Source organism: Molossus molossus, unplaced genomic scaffold, assembly GCF_014108415.1.
Source record: "Molossus molossus isolate mMolMol1 unplaced genomic scaffold, mMolMol1.p scaffold_m16_p_16, whole genome shotgun sequence".
NCBI lineage: Eukaryota > Metazoa > Chordata > Mammalia > Chiroptera > Molossidae > Molossus > Molossus molossus.
This window is the reverse complement of record NW_023425351.1, coordinates 495,166-520,316: the sequence shown is the minus strand read 5'-3', so window position 1 is coordinate 520,316 and position 25,151 is coordinate 495,166. Positions and strand designations below refer to the sequence as shown.

Below are 25,151 nucleotides of genomic sequence, written 5' to 3'. Positions count from 1 at the left end.
CCGAGCCTCCCAAGGCCACCATTAACCCCTTATCTCCACGGTTCCTCTGGGCGTCAGTCCCAGGGCTTTTAGAAAACTGCTCAGGTGTTTACGTGCAGGAATCTGGTCAGAATGGGGTTTAATTTTATTAGAACATTATTAACCCTTCCAGGTAGTTGGCTTCCTCCTTTTCTATTTTTCTTGGGGTCGTGGGGGTGGATGATTTTTATTTTGAATTATCCCAGACTTGCAAGAAAGCTGCGATTTGTACAAAAAGGTTCCAAAGCCCTTCGCTCAGATTCTTCAATTACTAGCATCTACCACTAGTACTTTATGTTTTTCTGTCTGTATATACACATATTGTTTTTTTTAACCAACTGAAAGTAAGTTGCACTCATGATGACCCCTTTCTCTAAATACGTTGGTGTGTGTTTCCTAAGGACATTCTTGATCATAACCGTAGTATAAGTATCAAAGTCAGGAAGTTAACATTGGTAGAACACTATCGTCTACTCTATGGCCTTTATTCTATTGCTCCCATTGTCCCACCAGTATTACATTTATTTATTTATTTAATTTTTTTTCTTTACTGATTTTAGAGAGAGAGGAAGGGGGAGAGAGAGTGAGACAGAAACATCGATGAGAGAGAACATGGACTGGCCGCCTCCTGCACGCCCCCCACTGGGAATCGGGCCCACAACCTGGGCATGTGCCCTGACCGGGAATCAAACCAGCGACCTCTTGGTGCAGGGTCCACGCTCAACCACTGAGCCACACCACCTGCCCCACCAGTATTACTTTGAAAATGTATCTTTTTTTTTTTTTAAAGGAGTATATGAACAGATATGTGCCTTTTTTTTTTTTTTTAACCATTGTTCAAATAAATGGGCTGGCGCTACCCAGAGAGGACTAAAGCATCTCTCTGACCTCCATGTTTTGTCAGGGGCCATCCTGAGTGTTTCCTGGACGTACCTACCCTGACGCTGTCGTTCACATTCTTTTCCCAAAACGCCCGTCGCCCCCTCCCCTTGTCTGAGCGGCACAATCGCCTCCACCTTCAGAGCCCAGGGTCACCTCCCCGCCCAGCCCCCTCGTGAGGAGGTTCTCCGTGGACAGGAGACGCCCAGCACCCTCCCTCCATTCAACTCAACGTGGTCACAGTCCAGTGTAGGCGTTTGGCGTGGATCTTAGTAGGTGACACTGAGCACGCCGCTGCACCCCGAGAAAAGCGGGGCTCAGGCCCTGTCCCCTAGAAACGTGCATTCTAAGCGGAATACATCGAGGCGAGCACACGTGTGCAGAATGCACGGAGGTGCACACGTGAGAGAAAGGGGTGCCAGCGGCGTCGCTGAGCACTAGAAACACCCATGTCCACGCAGGTCCTGAAAATCCCGGAGCACTGATTCCCGAAGGCTGTCCGCCAGCCGCTCCTACAGAGGAGCCACGGGAAAGGTACCGCTCCGAGCTGGCCGAGCGCAGCCAGGCCTCTGCCTGGGTCACACTTGGAGCTACGGCAATAAGGGGGAAAGCTGGAGGGGGAGGGAAGGGAGCCCCAGATCAGCCTGCGGCTCCCACGCTGCAGTGTGCGGCGGTCAGTGGCCAGGACCTTCCCTCGAGAGCAGGATCACTGGGCTCTGGTTTTCTGAAGCATGTCAGCCGACGCCGGCTTTCCTTAGCGCGGTCTTCCGACAGCGTGTACCCAGTGCTGCGGGAACTCCTTGGATCCAGTCAGTCCCTGTGACGGGCCAGCTTTGCTGCGGAACAGGTTCTCATCCCTCTGCATCCATGACTTTTAGGGAATAACACCTTTGTCTGGATGTCAAAGTTCAGGTATTTTGCTTCTCTCGGGTATAAAATATCTCTATTGACAACCGGACAGATTTCGCTCTCAGCACCCCGAGGCCATTACTTGTTTTTTATTCCTAGAAATACCCACAAAAAGCAATAAACTAAAACCAACAAAACCCAAGGGTGAAACTGTAATGTTAAGATTTACTTCAGTTAAGTTATCCAGAGGAAACTATTCCTTAATAGGAATTTGGGAGATTTGAAAAAAATGCAGGTCTATCTGAAGACACCATAATGGCTCATAATCTCTTCAACCAAGTAACTGCCAGTATTATTATAAATGACTATAAAAATAATGTGCACACCTGGGCATAAAACAATACACACAGCAGAAAACACGGAGCTCTGCGTCACCTGATAGGCCCGGAACTGTGCTCCCGGGAAATGAGGAGACAGCCAAGGACTACGAGCAGGGACATTTTCGAGGGAAAACATGTAAAGATGTAGAAAGACATACAAATATCGCATGTCCAGAAGTGCGTGGGAAAAAAAATTAAAGAGAAGGGGAGGAAATCATGGTTAAGACTGCCCTAGAATTTATCAAAGAAAAAGATAATGTAGGCTTACAGAATAAATGTTTCATCACAAAGCAATTAGAATAAATAAGAAATGAAATCAGATTTTTAAGAAATTCAGAAACAAAGAGACAGCAAAGTGATCAAAGGAAACCAATGATCTATAAAGAAGCCAATGATCTATAAAGGAGCCAACTATCTATAAAGGAGCAGACATTAACCCTGGTGCAAGGTTACCAGGGGACAAGACTGTCTGAAGAAGGAATATTCGAACCTAAAATGTTAATGTCCAGTTGAAGTTCATTTAAATGCAAAAACAAGAAAGAATGTCTTCTGAGACACTAGACCCAGCTTAAAAAAATGATTTCTGAGAAAAAAATTCAAAAGAATGCAGAAGGAAACCATATGTAATCTCTATCACGGTAACACAGTTATTCATATCAAATAAATGTAAGCATCTCACTTATTGACCCCAGTCCCTGCTGCTACTGCAAATACAATACTCCTCTTTAAATAAATTTAAGAGAAATGCATCAATCAACAAATCAAACACGCAGATCTTTGAGGGACAGCTGTGTACCAAGGAAGTATTTCCAGCACCAAAATAGACAGCAGGAAGCCATTCAGTAAAAACAGAGTAAGCATTCCAGCTGCCTCCTGGAAGTGTCTGAGGCAATGGAATCTAATAAGGCAGATCCTTAGAAAGAAGAAAAACGTGAAAATAAAAGACTAGGAAGCAACACATAAAGACATGTGACTTTTCAGTGTTGCTTCAAAAGGACATTGGACACTCACAGAAGTCCTTGGATAACACGGGTCGAAGAAAGCTGGATTGAAGACTATGACAGGAGCTACCACAAAACAAATTCCTAAATTGCTATTTTTCCCAAGAGGATGAGTAGTAGGAAGAATAACATTTTTCCTCATGTCACCTGGGAATACCCATCTTAGTAAAATTGTAATAGGACTTTTAGGTGTAATATTGAAAGAGGAGTATTCTATCAGCAGGAGCAGCAGGGACTGAGGAGGTCAATAAGTGAGATGCATTGATTGTTCCCATGGGGGCTATTTTTACCTCAATTCTTGCTTATTTATATGGACCTAATCATGCTCTCAACTCTGAATTTCAGTGCACTAAAAATGAATGAATAAAAAATGGGTGATGTTTCATGGAAATGACCAAACTTAAAGGCTCAGCATGGAAATATACTTGGTCCGCATCACCACCTGACTGAAGCCGTCCACAGCACTTACCAATGCTGCACGGTCTCTGAGCTGCACTCCGTGGTCAGGTCTGTCTCCTTTCCCTCCACTCAGGACTGTCCCTGTCAGCACCATCCTGGACTAGGAAAGCTGATAATACTCAAATTCACTCCGTCTGCAGGGGTCCCAGACGTTAACCCACAATTCCCAGGACTATACGACGTATTGATACTCAGATCACTTAACTCACTCTGCTTAATATTATTTAAGTATCTATTTCCAGGAAATGTAACTGTCGTTACAGATATAGAAACCAATAAATAGGACCACTGCCTAACAACAGGCAAATAGATTTATTCAAATAATGATCAAGACATTTAAAATTCATCAGATAATTTTACAACATTCTACTTTAAGTTCTGCAAAAACAGCCCAGTGTGTGTGTGTGTGCGCATGTGTGCATGTGAGTGTGCACATGTCTGTGCATGCATGTGTGCGTGTGCATGTCTGTGTTTGTGTGTGTGCATGTGTGCGTGTGTCCATGTGTGTGTATAAATGTGCATTTATGCATGTGTGTGTATGCTTGTGTGTGAAGGTATATGACCCCAGACACACTTGATCCCCAAGCCCACCATTTGTGACTTCATGTTGCCATGTCTCCCTGAAACTCATTTCATTTTCCCTAAAACACAGCAGTCACCACTCCCCATGGGGCATGAAGCAACGTGAGAACACACTGCCGAGGCCACGAGAAATACCGAGTCAGCCTCTCTACTACATTTTTATTATTGTAAGTAGAGTCATTTAAATGAATAACATGCTTCGAAATCATGGTTTTAGAGTCCATGTGTTTCCACAGCTTGTTCCTAGTGTTTAGATGAACTGGTTACTCTAGGCAATGAATGGCTCACAATTCTATGAACATAACCCGAGGATTCTTCATCCCAAGACTTTTTTGTTAAATTTCATTTAGTTATTCACTTAAAACTTACCACCTTGCATGCTATAGTGTGTGTGTGTGTGTGTGTGTGTGTGTAATCGAGAGCTTAGATCACTCAGATAACTTACCACCTTGCATGCTGTAGAGTGTGTGTGTGTGTGTGTGTGTGTGTGTGTGTGTGGTCTACAGCTTACACCACTCAGATAACTTACCACCTTGCATGCTGTAGAGTGTGTGTGTGTGTGTGTGTGTGTGTGTGTGGTCTACAGCTTACACCACTCAGATAACTTACCACCTTGCATGCTGTAGAGTGTGTATGTGTGTGTGTGTGTGTGTGTGTGTGTGTGTGATCTACAACTCAGACCACTCAGATAACTTGCCTAGGTTTTCATAACTATTTCTAAGCAGAGGAAGAACTCAAGGCCTCACTCTGAGTTAAATGCCCTTTTGTAGAGAGTACAGGCTCTACGTAGATACCTGTCTACCTATGTAACTACATTTATTTATATATATTTACTTAGGGAAGTAGAGAGCATATATATAATAAAATAGTTGATCTTTCCCAGTGGAAGTTACCATTATCAACCAAAAACTAATAGAATTTATAGTTAGACTTCTAAAAATATATAGAGTTTTGTTTGCCAATTAGTGTGACAAAGATGAGAACACAAAACATCGTTGACTATTAGTGACTTTTACTTACACAGGAGAGTCGTGAGGGAGATTTGGTTTCCAGGGTGACTGTCTCACTGAAGTGCCAGCACAGCTGAATGACCACGCTTTCCCTTGGGTGCAGCCATCCTTGCAGAGTGTTTTAACAGGGCTATATATTCTCGCAAGATGTGCATTTTAAGAAAAAGTAAATACAAGACCTGTGTCAAGTCCTGGCTGGTTTGGTTCAGTGGTTAGAGCATTGGCCTGCGGTCCAGAGAGACCCGGGTTTGGTTCCCACTAAGGGCAGGTACCTCGGTTGCAGTTTGTCCCCGGCCCTGGTTGGGTTGTGCGGGTGGCAGCCACTCGATGTGTCCCTTTCACGTCGATGTTTCTCTCTCTCTCTCTCTCTCTCTCTCTCTCTCTCTCTCTCTCTCTCCCCCTCTCCCACTCTATCTGAACAAAAAATGGGAAAATGTCCTCAGGTGAGGATAAAAATTAAAGGAAAGAACTGTGTCAGCATGGAAAGCCCGACCCCTGAGTGTCCCGTCTGAAAAGAGCATGATGCGTGAAGAGCGGCAGAGGACGAGGAGGGGCCGGCCTGAAATTTCCAGTGTCCTCAGCACACACAAGAAATGCGTTTTCTCTTCAACAGACCCACACCCCCCGTCTCTGTCCAGGGCCGAGCCCCACTTCAGATGCTCGTCACTCTCCAGTCAGAGTGCTGACAGGTACCGACCTGCTCCGTCTCTCCAGCGGCGGATCCTCCCTCTTCATTTTGTCACTGTCCACGTGACCTTTTAACCCCAAATCCACTCACTGTGCTCCCGAGGGCCCACACCCTCACTCTCCGGCTGCTCAGCCTTTCTCACAGTTTGTCACACACAGCACACATTTTTCTACTTCATTTTTGGGCTGCTTCCTCTGAATTAGATAATTATACGTCTTTTTATATCTTGAACATGTCACACCTGCGATCTCTCCCAAAAGAGAAAAGCATCACGTCCTTCCCATTAGCAGCAGTTCCACTGTATCCATGTCCCCCACAGACCACGTTCCTCAGGGTTGGTCAGCTCGGCACAAGCCAGCACCCAGCATGGCCACACAGAGGCCACAGACGCTCGCTGAGGGTGACGGATGAGGCAGCGACGCACTCTGTCCTGCAGAATGGAACGATGTTATGGTCCGGACTAAGTGTTGACTATCTAAATACATCTTTTCTTGATGGGTTTGTATATCTTCTCCCCTATGCAAAATGTGGTACAGTGGTGGGCCTCATACAGTGACCCAAAAATGACGGAGGAGGCCAGGGAGGCGAGGCTCTGCCCGGTCAGACCAGCATCGACAGCAGCTCGGTGCCTCGATCCAACGACCGTTAGGAAGAAATCCGGGTGTGATGTTTAAGATCAATTCTATAGTTTTTGAACATTCAGAGAAGAAAGTAGTCTCTTAAAAAGTAAGAAGTGTTGCCCATCAGAAACCAAGCAACAGCAGATTAGAGATCTAAAACTTCAGCAAAACCGGGCTCAGCCCTGAACACCGCTTCATAAACGCCACCTGAGACAGTCCTCCTCGCTGACCTTGGCCTCGTGTAGGGGGTTCATGCCTTTATCCAATACACACGTAGAGCAGATAAAGCAGTAAGTCTGGCTCTAATGACAGCCTGAGGCTTGTTTCCCAGGCCCGCCCTCTCTGTGGCCGTGAGAATCAATGTGCCAATCCCCCAAAATAAAGTTCACTATTCCTCAGAGAGAGCAGGTGAGGAGCAGGAGAAAGAGCGAGGAAACTAGTCACTTGACCTGGGATTTTAGGGTAATGGTGTAAGTGATGATAAAAAAAGTCCCAGGAAGTCATGATGAGACAATACTAGGAATAAATACCCCACTGCATAAAACTTGCAAAATGTAAAAATTAGTTGTCTGAATCTGAAGTGTGGTGATGAATGTTAACTAGACATTGTGGTGAGCATTTTCCAATATATGCAAATAGCAGAGCATTATATTGTGTGCCTGAAACTAACACAATATTATATGTCAAGTATATCTCAATTTTAAAAAAGTTATAATCAGGAAAAAGGAAACATAGTACCTAGCCCTTCAAAGAGCAGGCTTAGCCCAGCCAGGGTGGCTCAGTGGTTGAGTGCTGACCCTGTACCAAGAGGTCACAGGTTCAATTCCCAGTCAGAACACATGCCCAAGTTGTGGGCCCGATCCCCAGTGGGGGGCATGTGGGAGGTAGCCAATCTATGTTTCCATCTCTCTCTCTAAAAATCAATAAAAAAAATTTTTAAGTCAAAAAGCAGGCTTTGTAGGAAAATGGGGATATAACCAAATAGAAAGCAATGCATATGCACACAAAGATGCAGAGATATTCCTTTATACACATCTCTATTTTCTGAACATATAAGCAAGCAATTGGAGCACAGAAAAGAAAATGATCATTTCTTTAAGATACCATCATTCAGAAATGTTTAAATCCACTGTGAGCGAGACCGAACACCAGTCCAGACCTCGCCCGATCCCCTGGCCTGCCTGCTTCTCATTCCCACCTCTGCTCCTCACTGTGACCTCAGGGAGTCCTTCACATTAATCTAGTTCTGATGTCAAAATAGGATTACACTTCAAACAGATAATCCTCCCTCAGACCAAACCCAAAGCCTCAGCCAGGCCAAAATGAATCCATCCTGCCCTCCACTCCTTTGGCCGTTTCCTTAGTGAGGGTCCACCAGCACCCAGCAACCCGCTCCTACTACTGACCAAGGTCCCATGCACCGTCTTCCCCGCCACGGTTAGCTTCCTGGACATGCGGGTGCATCCATTCATTGAACAAATACTTGTGGAGCACCTGCCATGACCGGAGCTTGGGAAGTGGGACAGAGGTGACCCAAACAAAGCCACCATGAAGTTTTACATTTTTTGAAACAGATTCTCAAAAACTGTTCACTTTAGTAGATCACTGAAAGCACATCACGTTTATGAGACACAGGGACAGAGTGGAGGATCTAACCAATGAGAAGAGGTCGGGAGGCAGGAAGACCTTTATTGATGACTCAACATGAGAGCTTCATCTATGACTCAGCTTGAGACCTTCATCGATGACACAGCATGAGAGCTTCGTCAATGACACAACATGAGACCTTCATTGATGACTCAGCATGAGACCTTCATCGATGACACAGCATGAGACCTTCATTGATGACTCATCTTGAGACCTTCATCGATGACACAGCAAGAGACCTTTGTCAATGACACAACATGAGACCTTCATCGATGACACGGCATGAGACCTTCATTGATGACTCAGCATGAGACCTTTGTCTATGACTCAGCATGAGACTTTCATTGATGACTCAGCATGAGACCTTCAATGAGGCAACGTGAGACCTTCATCGATGACACTGCATGAGACTTTCATTGATGACTCAGCATGAGACCTTCATCAATGACTCAGCATGAGACTTTCATTGATGACTCAGCATGAGACCTTCATCAGTGACACAGCATGAAACTTTCATCAATGACTCAGCATGAAACTTTCATCAATGACACAGTATGAGACCTTCATCAATGACACAACATGAGACCTTCATCGATGACACAACATGAGAGCTTTGTCAATGACACAGCACAAGTCTCCGCTTGCCTCAGAAGCGCTTGTTTATGCTGCTGTCTTGACAGTAGCTCTTGACAGTGTCTCACTTCTCTTTTTGAAAGGGTCCTGGCTCAGAGGCAAGGTGATATGCATACAGTGGTCATAGCTCATAGCTGACCCTGTAAAGGAAAATAGGGTGCTAGCAAGTGACTTCAGAGAACGGTGTTCCAGACAGAAAGGTATGAAAGTATGAAGTAAGTAACCGCAAGAAGATCGACCTGACTGGAGTGTGGCACCCAGGGGACAGCAGAGGTGGAGCTCAAGTAAGAAGGGGATACAAGGGCCTGACGCTTCGACAGACGGGGAGCCGGCAAAGGGCTTCTGTTGGACGGATGACGAAGTGAGATACAACCCTGTTTGCATTTTGAACATCAGACTGTTGGACGCACAGAAGAGGGGTGAAGTGGTGATTCTGAAACAGCATGACGTGAATAACCATTAAAACACGGTGGGACCGAACCAACCCTGGTTGGACTGATGCTCTGACTCCAGTCCACTCTTCTTTTTTCCCAGCACAGACTCTAGGGTCTGAGATTAGTTCAAACACCTCCCGTTGCCTCGACCCTCAGAAAGCTACTTCATCTCGCCATGCAGTTTCCCCACCTATATAATACAGAACACAGTGCTCCCCATCGAGGTGTGTGGATTCAGGTGACATCTGTTCATTGAGACAATAATTTCCTTAGAACGGTGCCTGGAACATGACGAGCACTTTCTGCTCATACACATTTTGCTCCAACTTTACTCAGAACAAAACAGATTATTTGTTAAAAAACTGATAGCTATTGTAAGCTGAAAGTTTAATGATATAATTTATACAGGATTTAAGACATAGCTTAGTAGCAAAAAGGAAAATTAGTTACTGTTCCAGTGCACCAGAGGAGGTCTGCTCTCCTGTAACCGAAGGATGAGGTTCAGATGCCAGAGTCTGTCTGTCATATTACATGACCCACGCGCAGGAAAGACCGGAGGCTGACGGGAGGAGGATGCCTTCACAATGGCAGAGTGGGATTCTCTTGGCTTCTTACTACCAGCAACAACAGAAGGAACAGGATGTACCGACCACACATGGATCATGACTAGCAACTATGACTCTTCCAAATTTGTTTTAAATTATGCAATTTTTTATTAGTGGGTCATTGACTCCAGGTTATTTCCTCTCTCTTGATGCAACTGAATCACAAAAACATACATCTTTATATTGAAGTCGTTGCTGGAGAACGTGTAAGTGGCATTGAGACCGGGACACCGCTGAGCCCACGGCTGCCCCGGCCAGCTCTCTCCACCTCAGAGGCGGCTGCGCTGGACAGTCCCCCGCTCTCTGGAGGCCCAGCTGTCCTCATGCCCCCGGCACCTCACGCTAAAGTTCAGGCCCTCCGGCGGTCGGTGTGCATCTCCCAGAGTGACCTTCAGTCTGTGAGAGGTGGTGTCAATGGGTGGGCGCCCCGGCCCCACATTCTCTGGAGGGACAATTCTGAGGTTCGTTCTACGCGGTGTCCCAAGGCTCCCCAGCAGGACCAAGCCTAGCCCAAGAGAAATAACAGCTCAGGCTCCGCTTCTCACTGGCTTTCCCTCCCACCTGGTGTCACCTGCCACACCTGTGCTCCATCCGGCACCTGGGATCACCTTCCGAAGACATATCAGCGAAATGGGAGGCTCTGCTCTGGGAGCGCGAACTGTGACAAGGACCCGTGACACTCCGTGTTTAATCTGGTGGTTACTGTGATACATTCGAAGCATTTCTGAGACGCTGCATGATCATCCCGTCCGTCTGTGTAACGTCAATAATTCTCATGTTTTCAGATCCGTGACTTCCTTCTGTTCTCCCAGAGGGCTAAGCCACTGATATGAAGACAATGACACGTATCTTACCATTTCAGTCACTGTACCCGACTCTTCATCATTAGGAGAGGAATCTTTTGTAACACCTCCTCGAATGTTCTGCTGTAGAAAGGGGTTAACATCACTGATGCGCAGATCACTCTCCGATTTCAGAGGAAATGTGTCACAGATGGTTAACGTTGGAAACGTGGCCCCATAGCCCCGCGGCCCTGACTTCCAATCAGCACGGCTCCCAGTGTTGCACTCGACACTTCTGCAGCGGGGCAGAGGTGTCTTCAGAACGCGCCGCGCCTTGCTCCCCGTCAGACGGCAGAACGCGAGCAAGTTTATAAAATGCATGCCACTCCTTCCTTCCTGCTGACAGGGCTCTGCTCTGCTGTTTATTACTTTTGTGTGTTGTGACTTAGAACAGGGGATCTATTTTCCCCGGTGCTGGCGGCTGTTTTTTCCTCAGTGAGCCAGAGGGAGATAAACAGAACGTTCTTATTTATAAGTGACGACTGAGACACCCTTCAAACCCACTCTGCATGTCCCCTCCAAGCCTCAAATCTTAAAATTGTGAAAGCATCAAGTGCACAAGTTGAGAAGCACTTTTTTAGCTCTTTGTATGGAGTGTAAGATACGGGCACTTGCTCCAGAGCCCAGAAAGCCATGTCCCTGAAATCGCTCTTAACCTCTGCTCCGCAGCGGGAGCAAGTCTCACAGGACAAGCGGAGCTGGGATTGAGCAGCGCGTGCTTTGTCCTTCGTCTCCGTCACTCACGCTCCACTCCCCAAACCCTGTCAGACCCGAGCACAGCGGCGCTGACCGAGGCGCTGGCAGCAGGGAAGAGCATCTCAGTCCGACCTGAATAAACCCGGTCTATTTGAGTAAACAAACATATAAAAGATGATTGGGTTTTAATTTTTTCTTTATTGATTTTAGACAGAGAGGAAGGGAGATGGAGAGAGAGATGGAAACATCGATGAGAGAGAACATCGACTGGCCGCCTCCTGCACGCCCCCACTGGGGACCGGCCCACGACCTGGGCACGTGCCCTGACCGGAATCAAACCGGCGACCTCTTGGTGCAGGGTCGACGCTCAACCACTGAGCCACACCGGCCCTGCGATAACCTAAAACTGTAAAGTGAAGGCAGGTTCTTCTCCCCCCACACCAATCATCTCCAGCATCCCATTAACTAGAATTAATTTTTGTCAGAATAAGACAGCAGAGATATGATGATTAACAGGCCTTTTGCTCACAATATATATATAAATATTTATATTTATCTACATATTTAAAAATATAACACATATTAGAATATATTTATGTATTTGAATATTTAAATATATATACTAAAACAGAATTATATAAGCTAAAATTTTTATATTTCAGATATATATTTCATATATATACATTATATTTCAGATATATATCAAGTTCAGTAGTGTTTCCTTTAAGCACACTATATAAATAGGAAATATACTTATTTACACATAAAAAACCATAAAAGCTCAGAATATATGATTGAAATGATTTCTGTTAATCAAACATTTTATTAGCCATTATAAAATTGGAACTATTTCCCTAAAGAAAAATCTCATCCCCATCATAGCACAAAATGTTACACACACGTTATATGCAACGATATTCATATTATAGAACAGCGAGCTCTCCCATTGTCCCTTCACGTTCTCATTGCCTGCGACCCGCGCTTCAGCCGTGTCTGACGACACTGATCACATCAACGACACACAACAGTAACCTGCCCAGCCGGGGCGGCCCAGGGGCTGAGCATCGACCCTGCACCAAGAGGTCCTGGTGTGATTCCCGGTCAGGGCACGTGCCCAGGTCGTGGGCCCGATCCCTGGGGGAGGGGGGTGGCACGCAGGAAGCAGCCAGTCCATGTTCTCTCTCATCGATGTTTCTATCTCTCCCTCTCCCTTCCTCTCTCTAAAACCAATCAAGAAAAAAAATTTTTTTTAAGAATTGCAAAATTAAATGCAAAGTACAGAAAATTACTTCGATATTTAGTTATGGCAAAATAATAAAAGTAAATCACGATTCAAGAATTCCACTAGACATAATATGAGCATATACTGATACCAATAAAAACACTAAGCTTTTTTTCTTTATAGGTTTCCTTATTTATGGTAAATGGTAATATAATAATCATGTTAAATTTTAATAAAGATGAGAAATAAAGAGATTTTCAAAATACAATACAGATAGTGCTATATTAAGGACATTTAAATTTTAAAAGATAAGGATGAATGCGATAGGTATTTGTCTAACATAATACATTGAACATACACGTCGGGAATAGGTCACCTAGATTTTAGCCTGAGTTTACTCCACAGACTTTCACACGGGACTACTTTTGAATTCCTATGTAATTTAGGTAGAAGGAAAATACAGGTTAGAAATAACAGTTGATATGAGGTGATTTATATATGCGTATTTTTGTTATATTCTTATACTACATATTTCTGACATTTAAATAAACTCACAAGAAAACTTAATTATATTTATAAAAGTACAGGCGATTGATACCCCCCTGGCAAAGTGGGGTATCACACAGATCACCCAGTCCAAACCCAGCAACTAGTTATTGAGCCGTGGTTTCAAAACATAGGCTAAGAATCCATTAATGAATGTTCCTTCTGGGAAAAAACAAAATCCAATAATGACATATAAGACATGTCCATTTGCTATGAGCACCAGCCAGGCAAAGAGGTGCAACCTCATGAGGGTTACCTGCCCCTTCAAGACGGAAACGTGGTTCAGGTTGCACAGAACAGCGTCAAAGGACGGTGGTGAGGAATGACTTCTAGTCCATGATAATACCATGTCCCCAAAATGAAACTTTGAAACATTTCAGTACACCGCAATTGGGGGATAGTATTTTGTTAGAAAAAGTACAATAAAAACAAAAGCAAATTGGGAGTTTAAAAGGTTTCATCGGGCTGTTTCATTTGTTATCAGATTACCTTTGAACATAGCAGATTAATGACAGGAGATAACATATTTATTTTTCATTTTCCAAATGCGGGAATATTGGGGCTCCCATATGTAATAATACTGTATTCCATGTGTTTGAATACTAAATACATATACCAATACATATACTTATCATACGAAGTGAACCGGACTTAAAGTTCTCTTTCTGTGTGTTTAGATAGACCTTCCTCTCCTCCTTTGGGAAATTCTTTCAGGACAAACCATGAGAACCATGTGCAATCACTCTGTAACTTTCTCCAGAGAATGCCCATTTTTCAGTTCTCTCCACTTAAGGAATAAAAAAGCCCCTGAACTTGGTGATGAGGTGTCTCAGTGAGATGGCGAGAGCTTGGGTTTGGGGTGATATGTCCCTGCCCTGACTTTGCTCGGCCGACTTCAGCAGGTATCTAACTCCTCTGAACCACCATCTCCTGGCCCGGCCTGAGGTCATGACCCCATCCTTTCAGGATCACAGGAAAGACCGACCGAGGAGAACGGACCTCGCGCAGCACCATGGGTGGCAACGGCCCAGTCTGTGTACATGTCGTACATGTATACGTGTCCACGTGCACACAGATGCAATCGGCAGTAAAAGAACTGCCTCTTTCTTCCTTACTTCCACCCTCCCTCACCTTCTCTGCAGCAGGCAAAGTTACCTGGCCCCAAAGAGAAAGGTGCTGTGTGAAGGAATCTCCTTTTCCCTTGAGCGGTATGCGAGCTGTGGTTTAGAAGCCTGGGCCTCCCAAGCTGGCTCTGTCTGTCCTCCAGGAAGACAAACACGTTGTCCTTGCTAACATCTGGCCTTTCTCAATGACTCACTAAATTCCATTATGGAAAGAAAAAGAAGAGAAGGAAATTGAGCTTTAATGGGTGAAGGAGGGATGTTAAAGGTGCCAGGACCCAGCGTCTGGAGAGCCATTTCTAAAAGGGGTGTCAGAGGGCCTGGCTGACCAGAGAATGTCGTGGGGAAAGACTCTGGGGAAAGACTTCTTCAGGGACACTGCTCCCATGCCTGGGACCCAGGATGCTCCCCCAGAAGAGATGCAGCTGGCCATGCGTGGGTCATTTTCATGAGGCCTAGGCAGCCACAGGGTAATCCTGCCAGCTCCCTTCCTCAGCAGAAATGTTTTGCTGGCTTTATGCGGAGTCTCGTCCTCCTCTGGCCGCTCACCTTGTGATCGACGGGTGACTCGCGCCTGAATCACTCAGCCCGAGGCAACATCTCCCAGCACCTGCATGCTTTCGGATCACAAGACTGACAACTCTAACTCTGTATTTCAGAACAGGCTTGGTCACACAAGGACACTGTAAGCGGACACCCATGTTCATACCTGTTTTACGACAGCTGACGTCTATTTGGCCCCGAATGCCAGGCGCTGAGTGACGCTCTGACTTCCCAGCTGACCCATGGTGGCCCCTGCGTTCCCGCCCCTCTGCCAGATGACAGAACAGGAGCCGAAGGAGTCCCACGGACAGTAAGTGCTTCTCCTGTGTCATAAATGACGGCGTAGACCTTCTGCAGTGGGTGCGTCTGGCCCGTGTCCCCCTTTTAGCCACTGCAAAGGCATTAAGAGAAACCATTCATCCAGATGGCAGGGTGGGGGAGGGACTGAAGTGGAGGTGAGGCTTCCTTGTCATGACCTTGACCCAGGCAGGTGGCTGCCAGCTGGGAAGCAAACCCTCTCGCATTGTGTGTACGGTGCAGGTGAAGGAAGCCTCCTCGTGGAAGGTACAGCTATACATGTACTCCCGGACAGTCACAGTGTGAGTGGGGTGCTTCTCAAACACATGCTTTTCACTTAGTTGCTGGCAGTCAGGTTCTGCCTTGGCATACGGGTCCTCCAAACTCAGCCCTGCACATCTGGGTGTGCATGAGGTTTCCATGCAACATCTCTAGCAGATTCAGGCCGAGGAGAAAACAGTCCACCACCCCGACACACCCAGGCACACACCCAGGCAGGCACACTTCTCCGCCCAGGGAGGGGCAGGAACACAGGCACGCCAGCCTGAGACAGCTTCTGCCCTCTGCCCTGCCTTGGGCAGATGAGTGTGAGGTCCCAGCGCAGGCTCAAGCCAGCTCTCCCCAGGTCACATCTCTGGTGTCTTTCTCACGCTGCTGTGGGTGGGGAGTAGACAGAGTCAGTCTTCTTGGACATGCAGCCGAACCTGGGATCTCAAGAGTTGGCCTGACATTCATTGCTCCCTGTCCCCAAAGAAAAGAAACTTGAAACTCTTTTCTTCCATACTAGATGCATTTTCTTATCTCTGCCCTCTCTGTACATTTTACCTCCTCCACTCTGGGAGAAAATGGTGGGTGGTGATGAGGATAATGTTGGCCATTGTGCAGCTTTGCAGACACTCTCTGAGGGTGCCTGGGCTGATGAATGGAAAGTGATGACAATTTGGTGCTGCTTGTTCCAGAGTAAACACTGTAAACTAATTATGTGCTACACCTCCCCTGAGAGTCTGTGCTTGGAGCAGGAGCCTCTGATTACTGATGTTGTCTGTATTTCTATCTGATAAATTACATTTAATTGTTGTGTAATTAGATAACACCTCTAGCATTAAAAAAAATAATAAACCCTGTAATAAGACATAATTTCTGAGAACGGTGTAAATTCCGATGATTGTAAATAAAGAGTCCACATGATAGCTCCATGAATTCATCAGAACACTTTGGTTTATGTTTTTTTTTTAAAGAGAGTGCTTTGCATAATATGGAACTGTATTTGGTGTCAATTGCAGAATTCTTTATGAAAAAGCAATTGAAGAAATCCGTTTCCATGCAAATGAATTTTATACGAGATGAAATCTGCCTAGTCAATGAAGCCTTTGAAATTTAAAAAATTACCCTTCAAATTCTCCTCTAATTAAAGCAACTACTAATTACATCAATGGCTTAACTAGTTAATCACAACTAAATAGCAAATTACAAAGCATCATCCAGTTGACATTTATTCAGGAATCGGCTTGGGTCTGCCTCTTTAGTTCCCACCACTTTTTTTGACTGTCCCATCCAAAGCAGCAAGGTGGGATGCAAGGTCCAATGGGCCAAAGATACTTCAATTTGTTCTTTTTTATCAAAATCCAAGAAAACGGCAGTGACCACTACTCACAGCTCTCACTTCCATATTCTGTAAAATATCAACAAGGAGCAGACACGGCAGACGGGCGGAGGGGCTGGGCATCGTGGCCCCTGTCACCCAGCTGCTCCCTGACGCATCTCCTACCCCTTCTCCTCTCACAAGTGAGGGAACATTTACTCCACAGCAACCTTTAAGGACCAGTGACAAACTTCCAAAATGCAACAGAAAGCATCTTTGTGAGAAGCCTTGGCAAACAGATGCCAACACTGTTCTTTTTTGATCAATTTCTAGTTATAAGTTCCCCCTTGCAAACTACCTCTAAAAAAGCATCTAGACTCTATTTCTGCCTTCAACTCAGAAAGTCTCTACTGAAAATGACATTTAAAAGGTGGTTGCCCTCCGGAGCACTTGCCTCATGGACCTAAGACTTTGGAACATGGTCTCCATCTCCACTCTGACACTTAGGCTTGTCTTGGATGATGCCAAGTCGGCGTGGACGGCCCAAACCCAGCAGGCTTCATGGTCAGCTGGTCTCAGAGATGACCGCTGACACACCCACAGCCCTTGGGCGTGCTCCGGGCATCGCAGTCGCGACAGCCCTGAGGCCGTGTTCACTGACTAGGGGCTCATTCACTCACGTGTCCTAACCAGCACAGAAGAGTTAATTATGTCTTTACATCTGACAGAACTTCAACCTCAAATTTACTAGGACAAGCCATACTTTTGGCCAGGACTTTAACTAACCTTGAATGAGAATTACCTTAAAAAACATGTTAGCTTGTGAATTTTTAAAAAATATGTTTGTATTGCCCTGGCCGGTTTGGCTCAGCGGTTAGAGCGTTGGCCTGTGGTCCTGAGAGACCCGGGTTCAGTTCCCACTAAGGGCATGTACCTCGGTGGCAGTTTGTCCCCGGCCCTGGTTGGGATCATGTGGGTGGCAACCACTCGATGTGTCTCTTTCACATTGATGTTTCCCTCTCTCTCTCTCCTGCTCTATCTGAAGATAATGCAAAAATGTCCTCGGGTGAAGATTAAAAAAAAAAAAAAAAATTGATGAGAGAGAAACATTGATCAGCTGCCTCCTGCATGTCTCCTACTAGGGGTCGAGCCCAAAACCCAGGCATGTGTTCTGACCCGGAAGCTAACCGGTGACCTCTTTGTACACAGGACGATGCTCAATCAACTGAGCCACAGCGGCCAGGCTACTAGTGTGTGAATCTTACCTCATTGTAGATTAAATACAATTAAGTCACCCATTTTCAGCCCTTACAGGTTCCACCACAGAGATCCATTCTTACCGGGGTCCCCACCAACAAGCTTGTATCTAAGTCCAGAAAAAACATGTTATTACTTGATGTTACACAGGTACTTGACGCAGTTCATTACTCCTTTATTATATAGTCATCATTAGATAAGCAAACAAAACAAAACACCTCAATTCCATGACGACATGGCCACCTTGTCTCCTGACCTTCTCCTCTCTCAGGTGGACCCTCTTAGGTAAACCTTCTCATACTTCTTTCTCAGCCTCCTCAGTTGGAATATTAATATTTGATTTGAACAAGGCTCCAAAACTAAACCTCATTTTCTTTTTCTATACTTTCTGCACCGATGATCTCACTCAGTTCATAGGCTTTAATTATTATCTATGCGTGGATCACCCCAAATGTTTTATCTGTGGCCCAAATAATTCTTCTGAGCTCAGATCCACAGAGAGACAGCTAAAGTTCATGATATCCAAGTCCAGCCGGTGTGGCTCAGTGTTGAGCATCGACCCTGCACCAAGAGTTGCTTGTTCGATTCCTGGTCATGGCACATGCCCAGGTTGTGGGCCCAATTCCCAGTAGAGGGCATGCTGGAGGCAGCCAATTGATGTTCTCTATCATCAATGTTTCTATCTCTCTCTTCCTCTCCCTTCCTCTCTAAAATCAATAAAGGGGGGAAAAAGTTCATAATATTCAATATTAATCTTATCATCCCCCATTTCTTCTCCCAAAAAATCTTCTCCACTATTCTTTTTTTGTTAAATATGTTTTTATTGACTTTAAGAGACAGAGAAAGGGAGAGGGGGAGAGAGAAAGAAACATTGAATCCATTGGCTGCCTCCTGCATGCCCCGCACTGGGGATCAGGCCCACAACCTGGGCATGTGTCCTGACCGAGAATTGAACCAGCGACCTCTTGGTGCAGGGTCGACGCTCCACTCTCCTTACTTTAGTTTATAGAACTGGCCTTTACCTACTTGTTAAGCCAGAAATCTGAGAGACGCAGTTTTAAAAATACATGTGTGTATATAATAACACAAAATAGATTTATCAAGGTGGATTGCATTCAGGAAAACATTTGAAAGCTAAATTTAACAGGTGTGTTGCTTAGAAAAGTATCTGTTACATAGTAACTATTCTAAACTATTAGCAGTTATTGTAACTATGCTCTTTAACTCACCCTTCCGTCCCTGTTCATCACCAATCCATCACCAAATCCTCTCATTTTTATTCCCTAAACGTATCTTTATTTCCGCTATGTCCCTCCAATCCTTCCGCTGACCTTCCTAGACCAGGACATCTCTCACCTGGACCTCTGGCAGCCTCTAACTGTTATGATGGTAACCCTTGCCCTCTTCAGATGTTTCCCTACCTCGCCTTCCAGTTGACTTCTTCCCAAAGCCAAGGTGATGAGGTCAGCACCACTCCCTCCTGCAACGCAGCCTGCACAATATTCCAGGATCAAACGCTTCGCCTGGCGCTGCATCCTGCACACAAACAGCCACGAGTCAGGCTCCCATTGTCAACGTATCCAGCTGCCATCTTGTCTCAGGGACGCCTCCCACCAGGGTCCTCTCCAGTCCTCTGCCGAACACAAAACTAACTCCCTCGTGCTGCTGTTTCCTGTCGACCGGTTACCAATTTTCTCTGTCTAAATGTACAGTTTATATTCTTCAGGAAGCTTCACGCTGCTTTCCCATCAGCAGTTTCCAAGCTGTAAGTCGTGGCCCTCAGTGGGCTACGGAGTCAGCATGGTGCATCTCTGGTCAGCAGACTTTCAAAGCTGTGGAATGTTAATGCCATGTCGATTGGGGTAATAAGACATGACATGCCATTAAAGTGAAGTATTTTTATAAATTTGTGTGTATGGGGGGAAGGGTTGTGATAAAAGAAAGTATCTTTTTCTTACTGTGAGTCACATTTGAAATTAAGTTTAAAAACCATTGTTCTAAGGGGTCACCACTTATGGGCTTGCACAACACTGGTCTTTAGTGAAGTGAATCCCTCCAGCTGTTCCTTGAACACCTGCAATGTTAGTGTCCGTCTTCCAGACCATGTAGGAAATACAGCAAGCGAGGACAGCCTTCCTTACACAGTGCGTCTGAACAGAAACCCCTCTAAATAACAGATCACTTTCCAACGTCAAGCCTGCATCACCGAGGGCTCCTTTCCTGGCGCTGATGGTGCAACCGTGATGGGACTGTCAGGATGGACCTTGCACCCTGCAGACCTCAGGTTCAGCAGCCCCTGAAAACAACCACGGGCCTGGCCGCAATGCCACCTCTGCTGGCCACCCCTGGAGACTGTTACCAGCGCCTCCTCGACGTGCCAGGTGGAGATGCCCCTGCTGCTCTGCGCCGCGACTGTTAGTGGAGAAAAGAGCTCGGAACCGTGTCTGTCACATGGAGGCATTTTACAGACTGTGGTTGCCTTCCTGTCTCCATCCCTTCCTTCTGGCTGGTCGCCAAAAGGCTTCCTTAACACAGTTCACACGTTCTATTCTAACATGAGCATAATGTCATCAAACCCAGTTCAAGGACAAGATACGCCAAACCAATAGCATCACGAAGCTTTTCTTATTGTTTTTTCTATCTTCTTTATATTTTCTCCTACTTTCCTCTTCCTAGCTGAGCAAGCCACGATCTGGAGCAGTCTCTCTGGGGAATCCTGGGATCCACACTCCCAATTCCGAGTCAAGTTCAGATGCGGCATCTGTCCCCTCAGGGGGACTGCTTGCTGCTGGGCGTGGGAAGGCTGTCAGTGTCCCGCAGATGATGTCTGTCGGCTGAGGGAACACAAAGTATGTCTCCAAGGCAGACCCTATGCTGCCTACCCCGAAACAGGCTTTAGGAAGTAACCAAGCAAATGTCATGAAGAGGCTGACCCAATGAAATGTACTACTTTATTCCACCTCAGTTCAGGACTATCAAGTCCACCACCATCATTCCTTAGAATGTTCATGAGATTCTACACAGATAATCGGACAAAGAAATGAAACGGGAAGAAGACAGCAATTCAAGATTTCAGAACTCAACGAAAGTTATAAGACTAGAAGCTTTCCAGTGCTAACAAACGTCTCATTAATATTATTTTCTTTTATCCTCACCTGAGGACATATTTTTTTGTATTCATCTTAGATAGAGTGGGAGGGAGAGAGGAAGGAGGAGAGAGAGAGAAACATCCATGTGAGAGACACACTGACTTGTTGCCACCCACAGGACCCCAACTGGGCTGGGGACAAACTGCAACCAAGGTAGTGCCATTAGCAGGAACTGAACCCAGGACCCTCTGGTCCGCAGGCTGACACTCTAACCATTGAGCCAAACCGGGCAGGGCACATATTAGTTCAGCATAGATAACCATACTTAGCAATTTCAGGGAGGTGGATTTATGCAGCTTGACCCTCTTCTGAACCTCTGGTTGACTAACTTCACACGCTCCTCAGCATGGAAGATGTCCAGAAGAGATGACCAACGTCCCCAAACACCTCCAGAAAGTCACACTCATGCACCACGCATCACGACTAACTCTTTACATTTTTCTCTTGCCTTTTAAATAAAACTCTTTTTATCCAGGCATGCCTCTGATTCTGGATGGCAAAGAGGAAGAGGAAATTGAGCATAATAGTTGGAAGAGACATGACTTTGAAGCAGCATTACCTGTGAGCAATCTAGTCCTAAAGTCATCACAACCTTGATTTTCTCAGTGTGCGTATTTCATAACATGTTGAAACACTTCTCAAACCTGGTAACAGTATTTGAGCATATTCTTTATTTTAGAAAGTGTTATGCGGTTGACACTTGAACAAGGTCACATATTTTTAAAGCCATTGTATAGAGAATACACAGAATAACTGCAATTTCTCTTTATGTTGATAGAGTCACAAATACTTTAATGCTTTATAATTTTTTTGTAACTTTATTGATTTTAGAGAGACAAAGGGAGAGGGAAAGAGAGATAGAAACATCAACAAGAAAGATCATCGATTGCCCGCCTCCTGCATGCCCCCCACTGGGAATGGGGCCCACAACCTGGGCATGTGTCCTGACTGGGAATTGAACTGGCGACCTCTTGGTGCAAGGTCAATGCTCAACCACTGAGCCACATCTGCTGGGCTTAGTGATTTATAATTTAAAATTCTTTCATTTTATTTTTATTTTTGTTATATGTTGTCACCAACAATGTATGTGGGTTCTGAACCCTCACTTTTTACATGAAGAGTATAAAGATATACTCTTTGGATAGTTTTCCCAAGAAATAAACTGAAGCCTGGTCTTCGTTTTCTTGTCTCTAATAACTGAGCATGTTCCTGCTATGTGAACTGAATACAGAATTTAGAAATATAAACAAAGTTTGGTCTGAATTAGAAAACAAATATGGTATTTTTCAGTTGACTTGTTACGTCATTATCATCATCACAGTACACCTCAACCTGATTCATCTACCCGACATACTTCATTTATTTCTTTATTTATTCATTTATTTTTACTCTTCACCCGAGGATACTTTTCTATTTATCATCAGATAGAGTGGGAGGGAGGGAGGGAGACAGAAAACATTGATGTGATAGAGCCACATTGACTGGTTGCCTCCCTCATGACCCAACCAGGGCTGGGGACACCACAACCAAGGTATGTGCCCTTGACCGGAATCAAACCAATGACTCCTTGGTGTGCGGGCCAATGCTCTAACCACTGAGCAAAACCAGCCAGGGCCAGACATGCTTTGTTTTAATTGAGTCCCCTCAGTCCCATTGTCTCACAGTAGAAATCAGACAGAGGCACCACAGTCATTTTAGATAGAAATTTGACAAAAACCTCTTTTGCAGGAAGGTTGAATTTGAATATATGTCTCCTATGTTTTACCAAAAACTGAAAATTCACTGGAAAGATCTGTTCATTTGTAAAAGACTATATCCAATTATACATACACACAATATTGGATTTTGTTACATTTTGAATTAAATTTTCCCAAGGAAACATGAGACTAATCAAAAGGAAATTCATTAATGTTTGCCACAACTCATTTAAGGAATAAAAATCAGATCTCTCATATGTACACTTTAATAAATATCATATGTTTGAAAACAATCGATCAAACACTGTATTTTTGTTTACCAGACGTCTAATAGAGAATTTGGGTTGTTTCCTTTTAGGCCTGTTGAACTTGAACCATCTTTGATCAACATAAAAAGATGGAGAAGGGAACATCATCGGAGTTTATCCCAGAAGGTGGGCGTCATGCTGGACACTGTCTATTTCTTACCATACTTAATGCTTCACAAGTATATAATGCAGAAAATAAAAATAAACCACGTAATATGTAATCACACTCGTTTTAAGTCATTTGCAGATCTTAGAGTCTCTAAAGCTGTAGATTTCTAAAGTACGGTCTCTCAACATCAGTTTCATCACTGGTGACATTCCTCCATGTTGTGTGCAGAACCGTGGAATACAAGTCATCTTCATTTCCTGTCCTTAGGAACAGGGGAATGTATGTGTTTTACATCAATTATACTTCACTACTTCTGATCCGCAGTTTCTTTTCAATCACCGTGAATTTAGAGAATTAATTAACTTGATGACAAGATAGAAAAACAGGATTAGGCAAAAGGCCCATCTCTGAAATCCCATGCGAGAGAAAATGTCACCTGCCATTCTAATTTATTTTCCCATATCACTTAACTGTCAAATGATATTGTTCTGACATTTGGAAGAAAGACCATGTGCATAAGAAATGTCAAGGCTTTTCTTTTTCTCCAAACACAACTTTATTTGCAGAAAGCAGAACAACACAAATGCAGGTATCATGCAATTTGCTTTTTTTTTTCACACTAGCAGTGTTGCCAGGAAACCTGCCTCCTTCTAATCTGAGATTTGTTACCTAGCAACCATCTGACAATTGTAAGGCTTAGGTGACCTGGATATATTTCAGATGGTTAACCCTTATACAACTGAGTTAATTATATACTTACAGACTCTTAAGGTTCCTAGGTAAAAATTATATATATATAATTGGAGTGGAATTTAATTTTAACTGTCAACAATTTAATAAGTTGATTTTCTTAGGGCAGAAATTAAAGAATTGGAGTAATAGTGTGCATTTTCTCATCTAGTACACCAAGTGACTCTTACAATGGAAGTCTTAGTGTCTACCTTTATTGTCTTGGTGATATGCATGCATGTTTGTCCAAAATCTGAAGGTCACAAAAAATCCTGAAAAATAAGATTATTGACATTACATCAGTGTGTCAATCTGACTCGGCCAGTGCTGAAAACAAAACCATAAGGCTAAATAAAGACGTGTGCATCTGCCCAGAGTTCAAGCAAACATTAATCTCGAATGCAAATATCGAGAAATAAAAATGATCACATCTGTTAAAAATAGTTATACTTCCAAAAAATACAATCACTGGATATATTATGGAAGCACTCCAAAAATGTGAGATAAAGAGACAAAGAAGAGAGAAAGTAAGAGTCTCTGAAAAACAGTGACATTTAAATAAGTGCAATTCCCCCACTTCCTGAGGCTAGAAAATAATAAAATGCTTTGTGAACTCTGGCAACATTGTACCTTTAAAATGTTAATGTCCACTTGTAGGAACCAAGTGTTCAAAGCTCTTTCAAAAGATTTAAGCAATTATAAATAGAATACTTTTCATCATGTTAGTCAAACTAAAGTTTTGTATGGGTTGAAGTAGGAAAAAAATTGTGTGTGTGTGTGTATGTGTAGTAATTAGGAAGAAACTAACTGGGTGCTTGTATATTTAATTTTTTAAGTATAAATTCTATCACTAAGGATATCTTCTTCCAACAATTGAACAAATTTATTGTACAAATCAATTTTTAAACCCTGCGTAAAAATAAAGACCCATTTGTAAATGGGCTAAGTGTTTGCAATATTGAAGTGTGGCCCCTAATGCCTGGCCGGTGTGGCTCAGTGGATGGAGCGTGTCCCACAGACTGAGAGGTCCTGGTTTGATTCCTGGTCAGGGCACATGCCCGGGTGGCAGGCTTGATCTCCAGTAGGGGGCGTGCAGGAGGCAGCCAATGGGTGTTTCTCTCTCACATCAATGTTTTCATCTTTCTCTCTGTTCCTCTCTCTCTAAAAAATCAATAAAAACATTTTTTAAAAAGAAAAATGGCCCCTATTAATTGCAAAGAAAAACATAGATTCTCCAAAGATAAATGA

At 44.3% G+C, this 25,151-nt stretch overlaps 2 long non-coding RNA genes across 2 annotated transcripts; both read left to right on the top strand.

Annotated features, from left to right (window-relative positions):
• The first annotated feature begins 14,183 nt into the window (after positions 1 to 14,183).
• LOC118631624 lies at positions 14,184 to 23,191 on the top strand. The gene is made up of 2 exons (XR_004959867.1): positions 14,184 to 15,085; positions 23,116 to 23,191. It is a non-coding gene; the product is annotated as an uncharacterized LOC118631624 (long non-coding RNA).
• Positions 17,840 to 21,068, top strand: LOC118631625. Its single transcript, XR_004959868.1, has 3 exons — positions 17,840 to 18,061; positions 19,321 to 19,799; positions 20,588 to 21,068. It is a non-coding gene; the product is annotated as an uncharacterized LOC118631625 (long non-coding RNA).
• Positions 23,192 to 25,151: the final 1,960 nt, after the last annotated feature.